Source organism: Varroa jacobsoni, unplaced genomic scaffold, assembly GCF_002532875.2.
Source record: "Varroa jacobsoni isolate VJ856 unplaced genomic scaffold, vjacob_1.0 scaffold_761, whole genome shotgun sequence".
NCBI lineage: Eukaryota > Metazoa > Arthropoda > Arachnida > Mesostigmata > Varroidae > Varroa > Varroa jacobsoni.
In genome coordinates, this window is record NW_019213663.1 from 90,892 (window position 1) to 103,622 (window position 12,731).

At 42.7% G+C, this 12,731-nt stretch overlaps 1 protein-coding gene and 1 long non-coding RNA gene across 4 annotated transcripts in view; both read left to right on the forward strand.

The window, feature by feature from the left end:
• Positions 1–12,731, forward strand: part of hwt (SH2 domain-containing adapter heavyweight) — a 106,462-nt gene that overhangs the window by 79,014 nt on the left and 14,717 nt on the right. The window lies entirely within an intron of this gene.
• LOC147753080 (uncharacterized) lies at positions 841–5,263 on the forward strand. The gene is made up of 3 exons (XR_015312288.1): positions 841–1,878; positions 4,543–4,776; positions 4,909–5,263. It is a non-coding gene; the product is annotated as an uncharacterized LOC147753080 (long non-coding RNA).

A 12,731-nucleotide genomic window follows, 5' to 3' on the forward strand; every position in this document is an offset into this window, starting at 1 on the left:
GAATCTGTTGGAACCTCCTTAGGCGTTACCCAACGCGTTTCTTTACATGAGCAATATGGTTTGTCACATCATTCCAAAGAGTCTATTATGGTACTCCTTCAGGCCCGGGATCAGCGCCTTGGCCCATTCGGCACGTGTGTGTCCCTTGTGATCGCCCAGCATCTACTAAGCTTGTTTGAAAAGAAAATTGTAGCCAGGATAAGGTCCGATTTTCTGTGCAATGTTCTTTCCGTTTGTTCATCTGGTATGTTCGGTATTTCTTTCTGTTTACCCAGGACAGACATAAAGCCCCGTAGATTCTCCTATTATTACTGACAGTCGCTGAGTGTTTCTTAGCCGCCACCCCCTCCCCCCTCGTCTCGGTAAAATTTCTGCAAATTTATACCCTGCCTAAAGGGCTTTTGCTGCCGCATGCATGATGCGCGACGAGCCCCTAAGTCGTGGGTCTATGATTATTCTCAGATATGTTGCCCTTCTCCTATAGGCATGTGGACCCCTTTACAAGGTGAAGACAGTTTGCTACTGATTCTCTTCTCGCGCTTCACACTTCTGCGACTTTACTTGCAAGAAGTGCTCCCTCATTTCTTGCCCTACCGAACTGACAGCCCTATTCGCTTCATTCTCCAGAAGATCTGCATTGCCAGATCCTCAGGACACGGCACCGTCTTGCCCCTTTCGATCAGCCCTGACAGCTGAAGCACTCCGTCGTAGGCTAGGTTCCACAGAGCCAGGTCCCGTAGTAACTGATCCGATAGTGCTGCCCCCACCTCCCCATTTATTTGTCTTCTAAATATAACGAAAGAATGCAACTTCGGTGAAACGCGTTTACGGTATACATTAATAAGTAAGTTTATTATAATATTGGTATGTGCTTGCATACAATCATGTCTATCTGTGGCTGTGTTTGTGTAATGAGGCCGTTGAAGCGCTTCTATGTACGTAACTTTTACTATACACAAGGATCGTGATTGAATGTACGTTACTACATCTGCTTCTAGATTTACTGCGGCAATTTTTTTCTGCACTTACGACTGTTGACTGAACGATCTACGCAGAGTTACAATATCAGAATGACGAATTAGCATCAGAATATGAGAGGGTGGCATCAAAGTTTAGCGTGGTAACGCTGGTATCCACCCACCCTTTTGGCTTATGTAAGCGGATATATAACATCAATAAAACGAACAACAAGATACAGATATCTGTTACATGTTGGCGAATGGCGTGTACGAGTCTGGGTGTATGGCTCAACGATGGTAATCGATCAGTTTTACACCAATTACTCGACAATACAATCTTCTTTCTTCTTCTTATTCATAATTCATAATACTGATAGATAGAATGCATATATACCTATCCAATTATGATTTAGTCGTTACTATTTATACTTGTTTTGCAATGATCTAGCGGTAGTATTATGTCAGTGCAATCTGATTGGCGCACAGTAACTTAGCAACAAAACAATTATAACGATACAATTTATCGGTTGCACTATTCAATTTCGAAGCATCAACGACGGGACGAAACCGATCGATGGAATCACGAATCACAATGAGTAGGCGCCATCATTTCCGTCGCGTCTGCTATTGAATGGTGCAAAAAACAGTTTCGTTCTCCGCTGTTGTTGTTTAACGTTCGCCCCGCAGACGACTATTGCACCGAGGGCAATAGGTGTTTGTGCAAATTGAAGGGTCTGCTTGATTCCCAATAGTGAAATGTTACATGGAACTAACCGAAGAGTATCTGTAGCGGAAGGCCGTTAAAACGTATGAATAAACGGGAGAGGCTTCGGCATTGGTCGGTGACGAAAAAAAAACAATTGTATTTGACATCCGCTTCTGCTGTCCTGTTTCCGTTGCAGCACGACCTACTGTTTAAGTGAGCATACATTATAATATACTTATATGAACTTATCTTAGAATCATTTTGTAACCCATAAGATATTGCTGGTTTTATTAATTAAAAGTACTAATTTGTGTTTGTTGTACAACTAATTGTAGCTTGTACAGTGTAAACATTGAACACCGTTAACTCTCGTCGGACCCCTGCGAACATTTATACCTACAATCAATAATAATGCGAAAATGCATACTTTTTTCGCGTAATTAAAATACCTTGCATTGAAATAGATATTTCCGACAATAGATTTGAAGGTAACAGAAATTGGTAAAGTATCCTTCGAATGCCGGTCTACGAGCGGCACTTGTGGACCTTCAGTGTCATCTTGATAGGGGACACGTCGCTGGGCAGACAGGACTCGGATGCATTTGTTGTTGTTGTCGGCGTTAAACACGTTATGGTTTCCGTTTGCTCAAATATGGGTATATTTCGTCCTTTTACACCGCTGTGGCCGCTAAAAACCCCTTTTTAGCACTAAAACTTTACCATTAATGGGCATCTGCTGCTCCGTCTGATTTTTTTCCTGAAATTTTTGCTTGCGTTGATATTAGCTGGTTTTATTTTTAGCGCATATTTTAAATACCGCGTTCTTTTTTCTTTTTTAATAAAAAGCTGATCAAACGCGAAAAAATTCAACAGCCAGCCATATACTGAGAGCTTGTCGTTGGACTGTTCTATAGAACTGAACAAAAACAGCCTAAAAGTAGTATTTCGTTGGCCGGGAAAAAACGTATACGATTCCAGTAACTAAATCTTTCGGCGTACAAATGACCAGGGTACAGTAGGGCTATCGAAATAGTTTAACATATATGCACAAATATTATTATATAATAGCAAAATTATTGTCGATTGTTTGTTTCGTTTTTATGGCGGCAAAAGTTTTCGACGTCATACATTTTCGTTTCATTATGTTGGAAAGGTCTAGTCCTGCAACGTGCAGTTGCTACCAGTGTGATAGTAAACAAATAGCCGTTGATTTGTGGTTAGATCTATTTTTTCAAAGGGGCGAATTCTTTGTTCCGCTTTATTTTGGCCCGTGTCTGTAATTATTCGGCTGATTTTTATAGTGATAAAGTAGCGAAACTGATGGAAATAAGAAAGTGTATTTAAAATTTCGCGCCATAAGATGATTGTATATTTACAATAGTCACTGGCGCCGTTTCGTCAACGGCGAACGCTAAGAAGGGTGGCCGGGCAAAGTGTTTTTCACGGTCTAGACGTCGACGTTGACGGTATGAAGATTGTATTGCCTAACACTGTATAGCACATACTGATTATGTTTGTCGCTGTTGCTGATGCTTGCGTTTCTTGATACTGCTGGATCAGAAAACCTACGCCTAACTAACGGCTCACATGGCAATGGTCACGCACATAAATACACCAAAATAGTATTAGTTTATAATTAACTATTATGACAAAATTGGTTGAGTAGGAGCCTTCTATCTCTCGATATGACCAATGGCGACATCTGATTTGAGCGAATTCGCTTCTATTCTAACGCTTAGTCGTTTATAACTAGAAACTATATGAATGCCAAGCAAAAGAAAACATGAGAAATCGGTAGAATAAGAAATCGGGTAGTCCAATACGCGACGATGACTCTGTAGTGGACTAGGAAGACCCATGACGTTCGAAAAAGCTGTCTAAGAAAGCGATTTTCGTGCATAAATCAGAGTTTGAACTATTGAAGTTAATTCAGTTTGATGAGTAATTCATATTCTCGATCATACATACGTACAGTGACGCACGGTGGTAACGCGCAGAAAACCATCTCGAATAAAGTTCCACAACTTATGATCACTAACCGTAATCGTTAAGTTAGAATTTCCACGCCGCCATCATTCGCATACAATGTATTGCCCGAATTTTGAGTTATCAGTGCTTGCTTCAATAGTAGCACGCTGCCTTGACACTAGAGAGACACTATTTTCGTGTAGATATTTTTTTTAGCAAGCCAACGAATATAATCACAATCTGATATGACTGGTGATATTGAAGTAATGAATGAATTACCGTTACGTGCAGTATGCTGTTTAACTATTATCGTTCCTTTCACCAAACAAAGATATTACGCTAGCGATACTTTCTTTTTGAGGTAGAAGAAATTGTAATTCTAACGTTGCATGTTCTGCACGACGTGTACAGAATGTGAAGAAAACGCTCTAGACATCAACATGGTTCAACGCCCTAATTGTGTCCAAAATACCAGGGAATGACTCAGTCGATCCGACACGTTGGTTTTTTTTTGCTATTTGTAAACGTTTCATTACCGATTTATAAGTATTCTAGTGGTAAATTCACGGTCAGTGCCATGTCACCTCCCCATCACCACGTAAACCATTCCACAATCCTGAACCTTTACCATAATGGATGGTTAGAATTAAGCAAATGCAACTGTTATGTAACTGGCTATGCTCCATCTATCCCCGTTATAAACATTAAACTCAATCATTAAATTTCACAAACTTTGTATCCTCTATGAGCCAACAACCTACTGCAAATGTGCTACGCTGTTAATTACCAAAAACAAGCCAAGCATGATGACAGCCTCCAAGGGATTAAACGCGTAGCGCGGCCAAGCAACCTTCACCGTACACTCACGCCAGATCTGTCATTAACAGCTTCTCGCTCTGCATTTCTCAGTGAAGCAAGACAGAGCAAGATCTGTCTTGGTGGCCGAAGAATAGCGACGTATTGCGCGTGTAAACAGCGCATCAGGGAACATAGCAGACTAATAGACCGCGTTTGACACTGCGAGATGGACAGGAAAGGCCGAGGAAGAAGGCCGTGGGCTACTGGCGGTCACGAAATGCGGCCGGTGACTAACAGCTAGAAATAAACTCTATTCGACGACGGGCCAGAGAGCTTTAGAAAAAGGTAGAGCGGATAGAACGAACGAAGAGAATATAGTGGAGGTCTCGTAGTCATTATAAGGTCTTGTAATGACCCTCTATCACTGGTTAGTTTATGTCAGAATAAACCGTTTTGTTTTTGTTCTGAGAACGCTAGGTCTTGTTCGTGGCTAGGCAGCAGCTGCTGTACTGCGCTTGTGGATTCGGCAAGACCATGAAAAGGCGTGTCGTTTGTCGATGCCCTGTACCTTCATCTATTGGACGAACGCTCTGATATTGATAAAGTACGAGCTGGCAGTAGTTGTTTATGCCGATGGTAAAATATGGAACAATAGATGAATATAATTTTTCTTGAAGATCGGCTAGGGTACGTTTAATAAAGTTCTTCAAAAAGGTATTCTAAGAACCGGACTGAATCTTTGCTCTCATTTAAAAATGTTATATTGAAAGCATTGTTAGTAGATTTTTTTGTTACAGGATCCACTCTGCAGTGAATTTAACAGTTCAGTTATCATCACAGAAAAAATACGGCGTTTAGTTATTCCAAAGGAACTGTAATTTTAGCCTTCAATGTTCTCATAAACACATTTTTGCCCAAACCGTAATGACTTTCAAACGATTTATCCTGCACAGTGGCTCTACAAAATAAATGCCATCGAGAGATAATAGATGTTTCGAAGTCCAAAAATATAACCATTGTCTTTTGCTCTTTTTTCGTCCCCGTTCGCAAGCTGTTCTTCTCGAAATTACAGAGTTGTGCCGCCTATTGGCCTTGGAGCCTTTACCAGCTAGGTGCATCATCGGTGTGCTAAGGATGTAGAGACTACGCTACGTACTTGCCGGCCTGCTTCTCTATTCGTTCCCCTGTCACCTCGACGATCCAGCTGTACTGATAATAAACTTGTGCATCATTAGAACACCCGAAACAAGCGCATCCTTAGCGCCTGGCGTTTCCGTAGTATCTGCCTTTTCTTCTAATTTTAGAGAGACAGCTATCGAACACGGAGTGAGCAGATCTTTCGATTCATATGTGTTCGCTAGCCACTCGGCTGTGGAGGTAACCAGACTGGAGTTTGGTCGACCGATACATTGCAATTTGTTCGTTCGTCCCCATGCGTATAGCTCAACAAATTTTGAGTTCAACCATTGAAGTTGTTACGCCTGTCAGCTTTCCTTTGCCATCAATACCGCTTCGGCGATGTCAGTGTCCTCGAATGCGGCCGTGCACGGCCGATATGGCTGGCCAGGTGTCGAATCATCGGCACATGAACATGGCACAACAACATGCGATCTACGAGACGATACCAGACCGTGCATTGCCAATGAAGGGCTACGCCTGTTAACTCGTGCTTCCTATAGGTTCGTTACTACTGTTGTCGGCAATCTTAAGGCAGCTACATAGGTATTCATGGGGTGAGGCAGTTGAATGATCCCGCGACTAGTTTGAGTCGACTGCCTCTTCAGTCGGCCGTTTAGCGCATATCGAGCGGGTTAGGCCCTTACCGTTTAAGGAGAGACTACACTATAGGCCCGGCGCAACGGGAAAGTGGTAACCAACCACGTGCTCAGCCAGACCTGTTAGCGAATGGAGGGTAAAAAAAGGAATACGAATACGAATCGAAGATCGACACGAAAATGAACACTTAAACTTTTAATGAAATTAAACTTCTACATTTCGGTGATGTAGAATTTCGTGATTTGATCTGTTCTATTCCAATACTCATATGTAGTAGCATAGCATTTTAATTACCAGCTATAGGTAAGTTTCTCGTTTAGTAGAAACCATGTATGTTCTGTTCGGATAATGAACTTGGTGAACGTAACGTGCAAACGTCCGGTTTGTGCTTCTGGACGACGTTGGACATCACCAGTTAGAGGCGACGATGTTGATTAAACCTAATGTTTCTTAATGTAGCATATAAGCCTTACTTGATTTGCATGTTTGCGCAGTTAAACAACGTCTCAAGCGATCAATATAAAATACGATCGTGAGCTCAATTAGAAATAAGGAAATCAAAATATGTTACTGTAACATACGCCCTGAGGCTCTGTGAAAATCTCTTCATAGCTGCTCAAAAGCTGTATAGAGTAACCTCACCGTACACTCATCTAAATCTAGACCCGGGTTCTTTATTCATTTATGAATATGACCCCAAAAAATAAGCAGGAAGTTTGCGGCTATATCTATGCAGAGACGGCCATTTGCTTTTCCAACTGGTATGACCACGTAATATAAATATTTGAATAGAAAGTTATTTACCACACATACGTACGAATATGCTGCTCTCCTAGTACAGTCGCTCGCAAAGAAAATACATTTATGATTTTTCAACAAGCTTGCCTTTCGCAATATTAACTCACGAATGATAGAAGAACCACTGAAGAAAAAAGCTCATGTCCTTTTTACCATGCGTCCTTATAGGCTACACTAGGCTAAATAGTTAAACAACGATAAAGGTGATTGAATGCTGCGTCCGTTTTGAAAAGATCGAAATGCAAATCTGCCTCGTTGATATAGCTGACATGAATGACAACGACATAGCACCGCGTCCTAACTGCAAAGTGCGTGGAAAAGTAGCAACGATCAGCTACGACTTCATGCATTTACTTGTGTGTAAGCAGGCGATCCGATTTGAGCGTATCTTGTCCCTGCTGCAACTCGTTGTCTTATCGGGGTATTCCTTTACATGACAGCGGCTATGATGGAAAACACAAGTCGAATGTGCCGATTTGGAAGCGCGTCCACAGCGATCTTGGGTCTACTACTACATCGACGCAGACTTTTGGTCGACATTTGTAAATTTCTTGTAGCTGTTAAGTAAACATCTTATTTACAGCTTTCGAGCCAAAAAAAAAGAGATCTATACATGTAATTTTTCGATGACATTTGTCTTATCTCTTCCTTTTCTACTCATAACTTTTACGGACGTGAATTATGTTTTGTTTTTGCTATTTAGTTCACTGAACTGTCCGACGCTGTTTAATTAATTTGACATTATCAATCTTTACCTGAATCGGTCCACTTTAAATGTTCACCAGATTTATTCTTTGATGCTACTGTTACCTGTATCGGGTCGTAAGGACCAGCCGATTGTTTGGCGCTTCACCTTGTCACTCAATCGAATTGAGCGGCGTCATGTCAGGTATTGATCATGTAAATCTATTTACTGCATTCACAGTTCGTAATTGCACATTTCCGACTCGACAAATTCATCGCGTTCTTCAGTGCTACCGGCAACTGCAACGCTTAGTTACACGCTTCGCCTTGAAAAATAGCAGAAACAAACGAAGAGGAAAGCAGGGCTTTCAATTTTTTTGTCACTGGCGTTTTTACCTTTAAGTATTCCCCTTCTACTCCATGCTTGCATAATTTCCCCAAGCCCACAATCTTTGTTTCGCCACGACCAGTTTTTTTTGTTAAAGGATGAGCCTTATAAGCGAAACTATGTGAAATCAGTGCTATCGCTCCATCTAGACGTACTGATGAGTTAACGGAATTTAGGCTGTGTTATGTTCGTTTAATGCGTGCGCGTGCATGTTCTTTCGTATGTGGGCGCCTGTGTGCTTCTGCGATAGCTACAATCTATTATAGTTGTATTTCATTATGGTTAGGTGAGCTTCCGTAGTTTACTTGTCTGTGCAGTATCAACCCTGTACGTATAAGTGTTTTACGTAGAGTCGGCGTCTCTTCATATGCCTTCATCATAAAGGGGCAGTGCACTTGCGATAGTTAAACGACATTTTCAATTAATAAAGATACTAACTGCGGTCCATCATATAATACTAATACCAATATAATACGATAGACTGCGGCAGGGAAATCGCTAGCCTTCCATACAGAATGTATATGTATGCGCGAAAGCAGCGGGCGAATCTCTTAGGCTTACTGGCACTGATCCACCGCACTGTTCCGTTAACACCTACAATGTGGCAATGGCGGGCTTCGTCACTGTCGTAATTGTGCGGTAAGTGACGGAAATACAAGGGTCTGAATCTCATTTTCAAGTCGGATTTAAACGTTATCACTTAGAAGGCGGACGCCATCTTTTTGTAGAAATTCCTAAAATATTGTTCGCGTTTGTATTTTTAGGCGTCTTATTGAGGTTGCGCTCCCATTACCTTGCTCACACCTCGTCCCCCTTTTGTGCTGGATGTCGATCTGTCTACTTATCTACCAAGTAAAACTACAGGTTTCATTCGGCCCTGCCCGAGTCTTTTTTTATTTGTACGAAACACGGATGTAGATTGCGTGATTTACCAACGTGACAAAAATCTGCATCATCACAATACTGCAGCAGGAACAGCAAGGAAGTTCGACGCGGCGTAATACTGACATCTTAGATAATGATCAGATTTGACAGACTTTTATAGATGCACATATAGTATCGCATCTTGTGTCTACCACGAAATATATACTAGGTTAAACAAATGCAAGGTACCCCGTTGATGTACCATGTCGCACGCAGATCAACGATGATCACAAGTCGACTATCACACTACCATTGACATTATCCGTCTAGGAAGCTAAAAGGAAGCGATAGCGGCATCGGCGACGTTGGCCGCCGAAAATAACAGCGGTGAGTTTTTTTTTTCGTGATTGCACTGTTCTGCTTCCGAATTGGGAATACTTTCTTTATCGAAACAGTTATTCTCATTCTATGTTATTGGACGTTGGCATCTAACTACCGTCTGTTAGTTAGTTAGTTCTGTGTTCTCGCAGATTTTTGACTACCTTGTGTAACGGTGGTTTGCCCCTTTATCCTGTGCTCTAAACGAATATTGTCACCATTTTTGGTTTCTTAGTTTTGGACCGGTAATGGCCTATCGTGACTTTCTGCCTCTCTGTCTTTCGGACGTGTTAATTGGCTGGTCGGCCTTTTGGCCCGTCAACTGGTCGACGTATTATTTATAATCATTCACAACCAGACTGTGGGTACTTTTGCTAACCGTGCTGCTGTGATCACGATGACGGCTGCGATTACAATCCTAATGATTCCTGACAATGATCCCTAGCGGCTCCCTGACTCAGCAACAAAGTTCGAGTTGGACCATAGTTCTACCTCTAGTCGGACAGACGCTGCTCATCCCGATGGCAGTGACGACGGAGATAGTTCGCCGTCTGACGTTTGATCGGCTTCTAGTCGACAGGAACAGGAGAACTAGGCAACAGGTTATATATATATTGCGATATAAATGTTCTACTGTATAATATTTAATTGTTATACAACGGAGCGGCAGTTCTCTACAACGAGAAGGGCTTGACTCGGCTTTCGGGCCGCTCGAGCCGCAAATAACGGTGCAACTAGATAGCTTTTGTCCTGCCCTGTTTCTTTTCTGTCCTTACATGTGTTCGATTTCTGTTAGACAAAACGGTGGCAGTCAAAGAAGACACTAGCTGTAGGCGCAGAAGATGACGCCGTGTTATGAATGATTTTTCAAACCGTTTCGCCGCCTCCTCTTGCCGTAGTCGTGGTGCATTTTTTCGTCTGATCTTCTATTGCTGCCAAGGCTTATTAGTCGCCGCTTGTCCTCTAGCGATGCCTCGGTCCCTGATAATTCAACATCGTTGAAGACCTTCGTCGCCCGAGACCTCATCGTTGCCGGACGAGCGGTTTGGCTGCGGCGACAGCAGCGGTAGCGACGCCTGCAATGACACTAGCAGAAGCACGCCAGTAAAGACACCAAAAAGAAGGCAGGAAGGAGACTGATAACGACAGCGACGCGATGAAGTCAAAAGTGCTGAACAGAAGTGGAAATTGCAACAAGAGAGTCTTTAACAGTTTTTTCATTTCTTCCAACGTTGATTCTACCTTTAGCTGGGCCAATTTGAAGGAGCTGTGCCAGGCAAAGCAGTCGGATTGCCACGCCGATTCCGGCAGAGAAAATAACAACAACAACAGAAACAGTGGCACCATAATCTTGGCTGATGATAGAGTAACCCATCTACAATATTCAACTAGATAATTACCTTCGTGTATGCATTCGTATGTATTAGACTGCCATAGCATGCTTTTACCTGTCCCATTTGGGTCGTTCCTGTAGCGTCACACTCATTTGTCTGTTAAAGGCCCAGTTAGAGGTTTCGTTTCTGGCCCTTTGTTCTTATGATTCGAGAAGCGTGGCCACGTTCTAACGTTTGGAATATTGAGTGTTGGCAGGACTGTAGCTGTAATGCGATTGGTAAGATAGCGGGTAATCTGCTCGCTGTAGTGACGATCCTCATGAGGTTACATGAAGTGGTTTCGAATGAAACTGCCAAGATTACATGTAAGGTGACAAACACCGTGTGAAGGGCCCGCGGTACTCGCTCGTAGTAAATTATGCATGCAACGGTGCACTTTGTCTAGCGATTACTTCGACAAAAAAATAGATGTGAGTTCTTTTGTGTTGCTGCGTAAGTTGGCGACAACTAAGTAGGAGACAGTTAGTTAATGACAGTCGTAGCTGGGGGCTGAACGGGGCTTCCTGCCGACATTAGGTCTTACCTCTCCGGCTTACCTTGGTGTTGGAATGATCCTCGATTTTTTAGCAATTTTTCTTGTTCCTGCTGCCTTTACGACGGCCCACGATAGCTGTGATGGTTTCAGAGGTGTCACCCAGAGTCAAACGAAAACAGCTGCGATTTACAACAAGCAGCGGCGGATTGATTTTACTAACTTGGTTGTGGTGCCAAGTAAGCTTGATGCGGCTTGCCTCAAAGACCAAATGAGGGTGTGAGAGCCAAGTAGCTTGAAGGCACATAATCTTGCACAGTTCGCCTTCGGTGGCTGAATATCGTTTACCTGTAGATTCGATGTGGGGTATGAACAAAGCGAACTAAACGGAGTAAAACAAAAATGTCAACGACAGCGAAGGACTTAGGGTGATGATTAGCTTTTGCAGAACGGCAAGTATCGACGTTAGCACCTGGTGGTGTGGTTTAAACTATTAGAATTCTGCCGCATCAGTTGAAGAAGCACATGGTACTGCTATTCAGGAGTGTCCAAAAACGATATTTATAGCGAAAGAGCTTGGAAGCTTTTTCTATCACCAGCGCGCCGTAACCGGATCGACAGCTCTTTTTTATTTTTGTGAGCCAATACACCGTGTTGCATTGTTGCGATGGCCAACAGATCCAACGACGATTTCACGCGATACGGCTCATTTATAAAATGCCTTCCACGGTCCGACCTATGGAGTCTTTGCTGTCATTTCAATATCACTAACACGCTAATCGAGATGGTGAGTCCTTACAGAATCTAGGACAGTCAGTAGTTGTGACAGAAGTGTACCTGCAGCAAAAGCAGTAATAGTACCAGCGATATGGATAGTAATAGAAAATTTACGTGAGATTCGCGAGAATCGATTGCGTTACGTTTGAATTTGAGTCAGGAGCGATTGAAAGACGGGGAAGACAAAGCACAAAACAGGCGCTCCTGATCGACGCAGACATCCCATAAGTACGAAAGAGTTGTAGAATGCCTCTCGGGCGGTGACTGATAGTTCCTGGGCAGTTGCACCAGCTGATGCTGGCGATGACCCCATGAATACAAAAACAAGGGCAACAGCTTCTGCATCATGTTACTGTTGTTGTTGTCATCGTCACTTGAGCTTCATGATACGGGCACTACCATCTGCTGTAACAGTGGGGATCAATAATGACTTACCTTTTTTTTTCAACTTTTCCACTACGCACCTATATTTGACACTTTTCAGTCAACATCGATGGACAGCGATCTGTACCCAGGAAACTTTTGCTAACGTGGAAAGAAGCGTTTGTATTTTTGCTACTTTTCTTGCTGTAAACGGTGGTTCTGATTCAGAACGATATGCACGTGTTAATGCGTACCAAGACATACGCCAAGAAGTGCTCGTGGAGCACCTCCATTTCACAGCTGAAGACAATGTGTGTGTCCTAGATGACACTGGCGGCCGTGATACTGCCATATGATCATATACTATTGGAAACGTCATTTTTGTGATCGATTAAAAGGGTAGGGA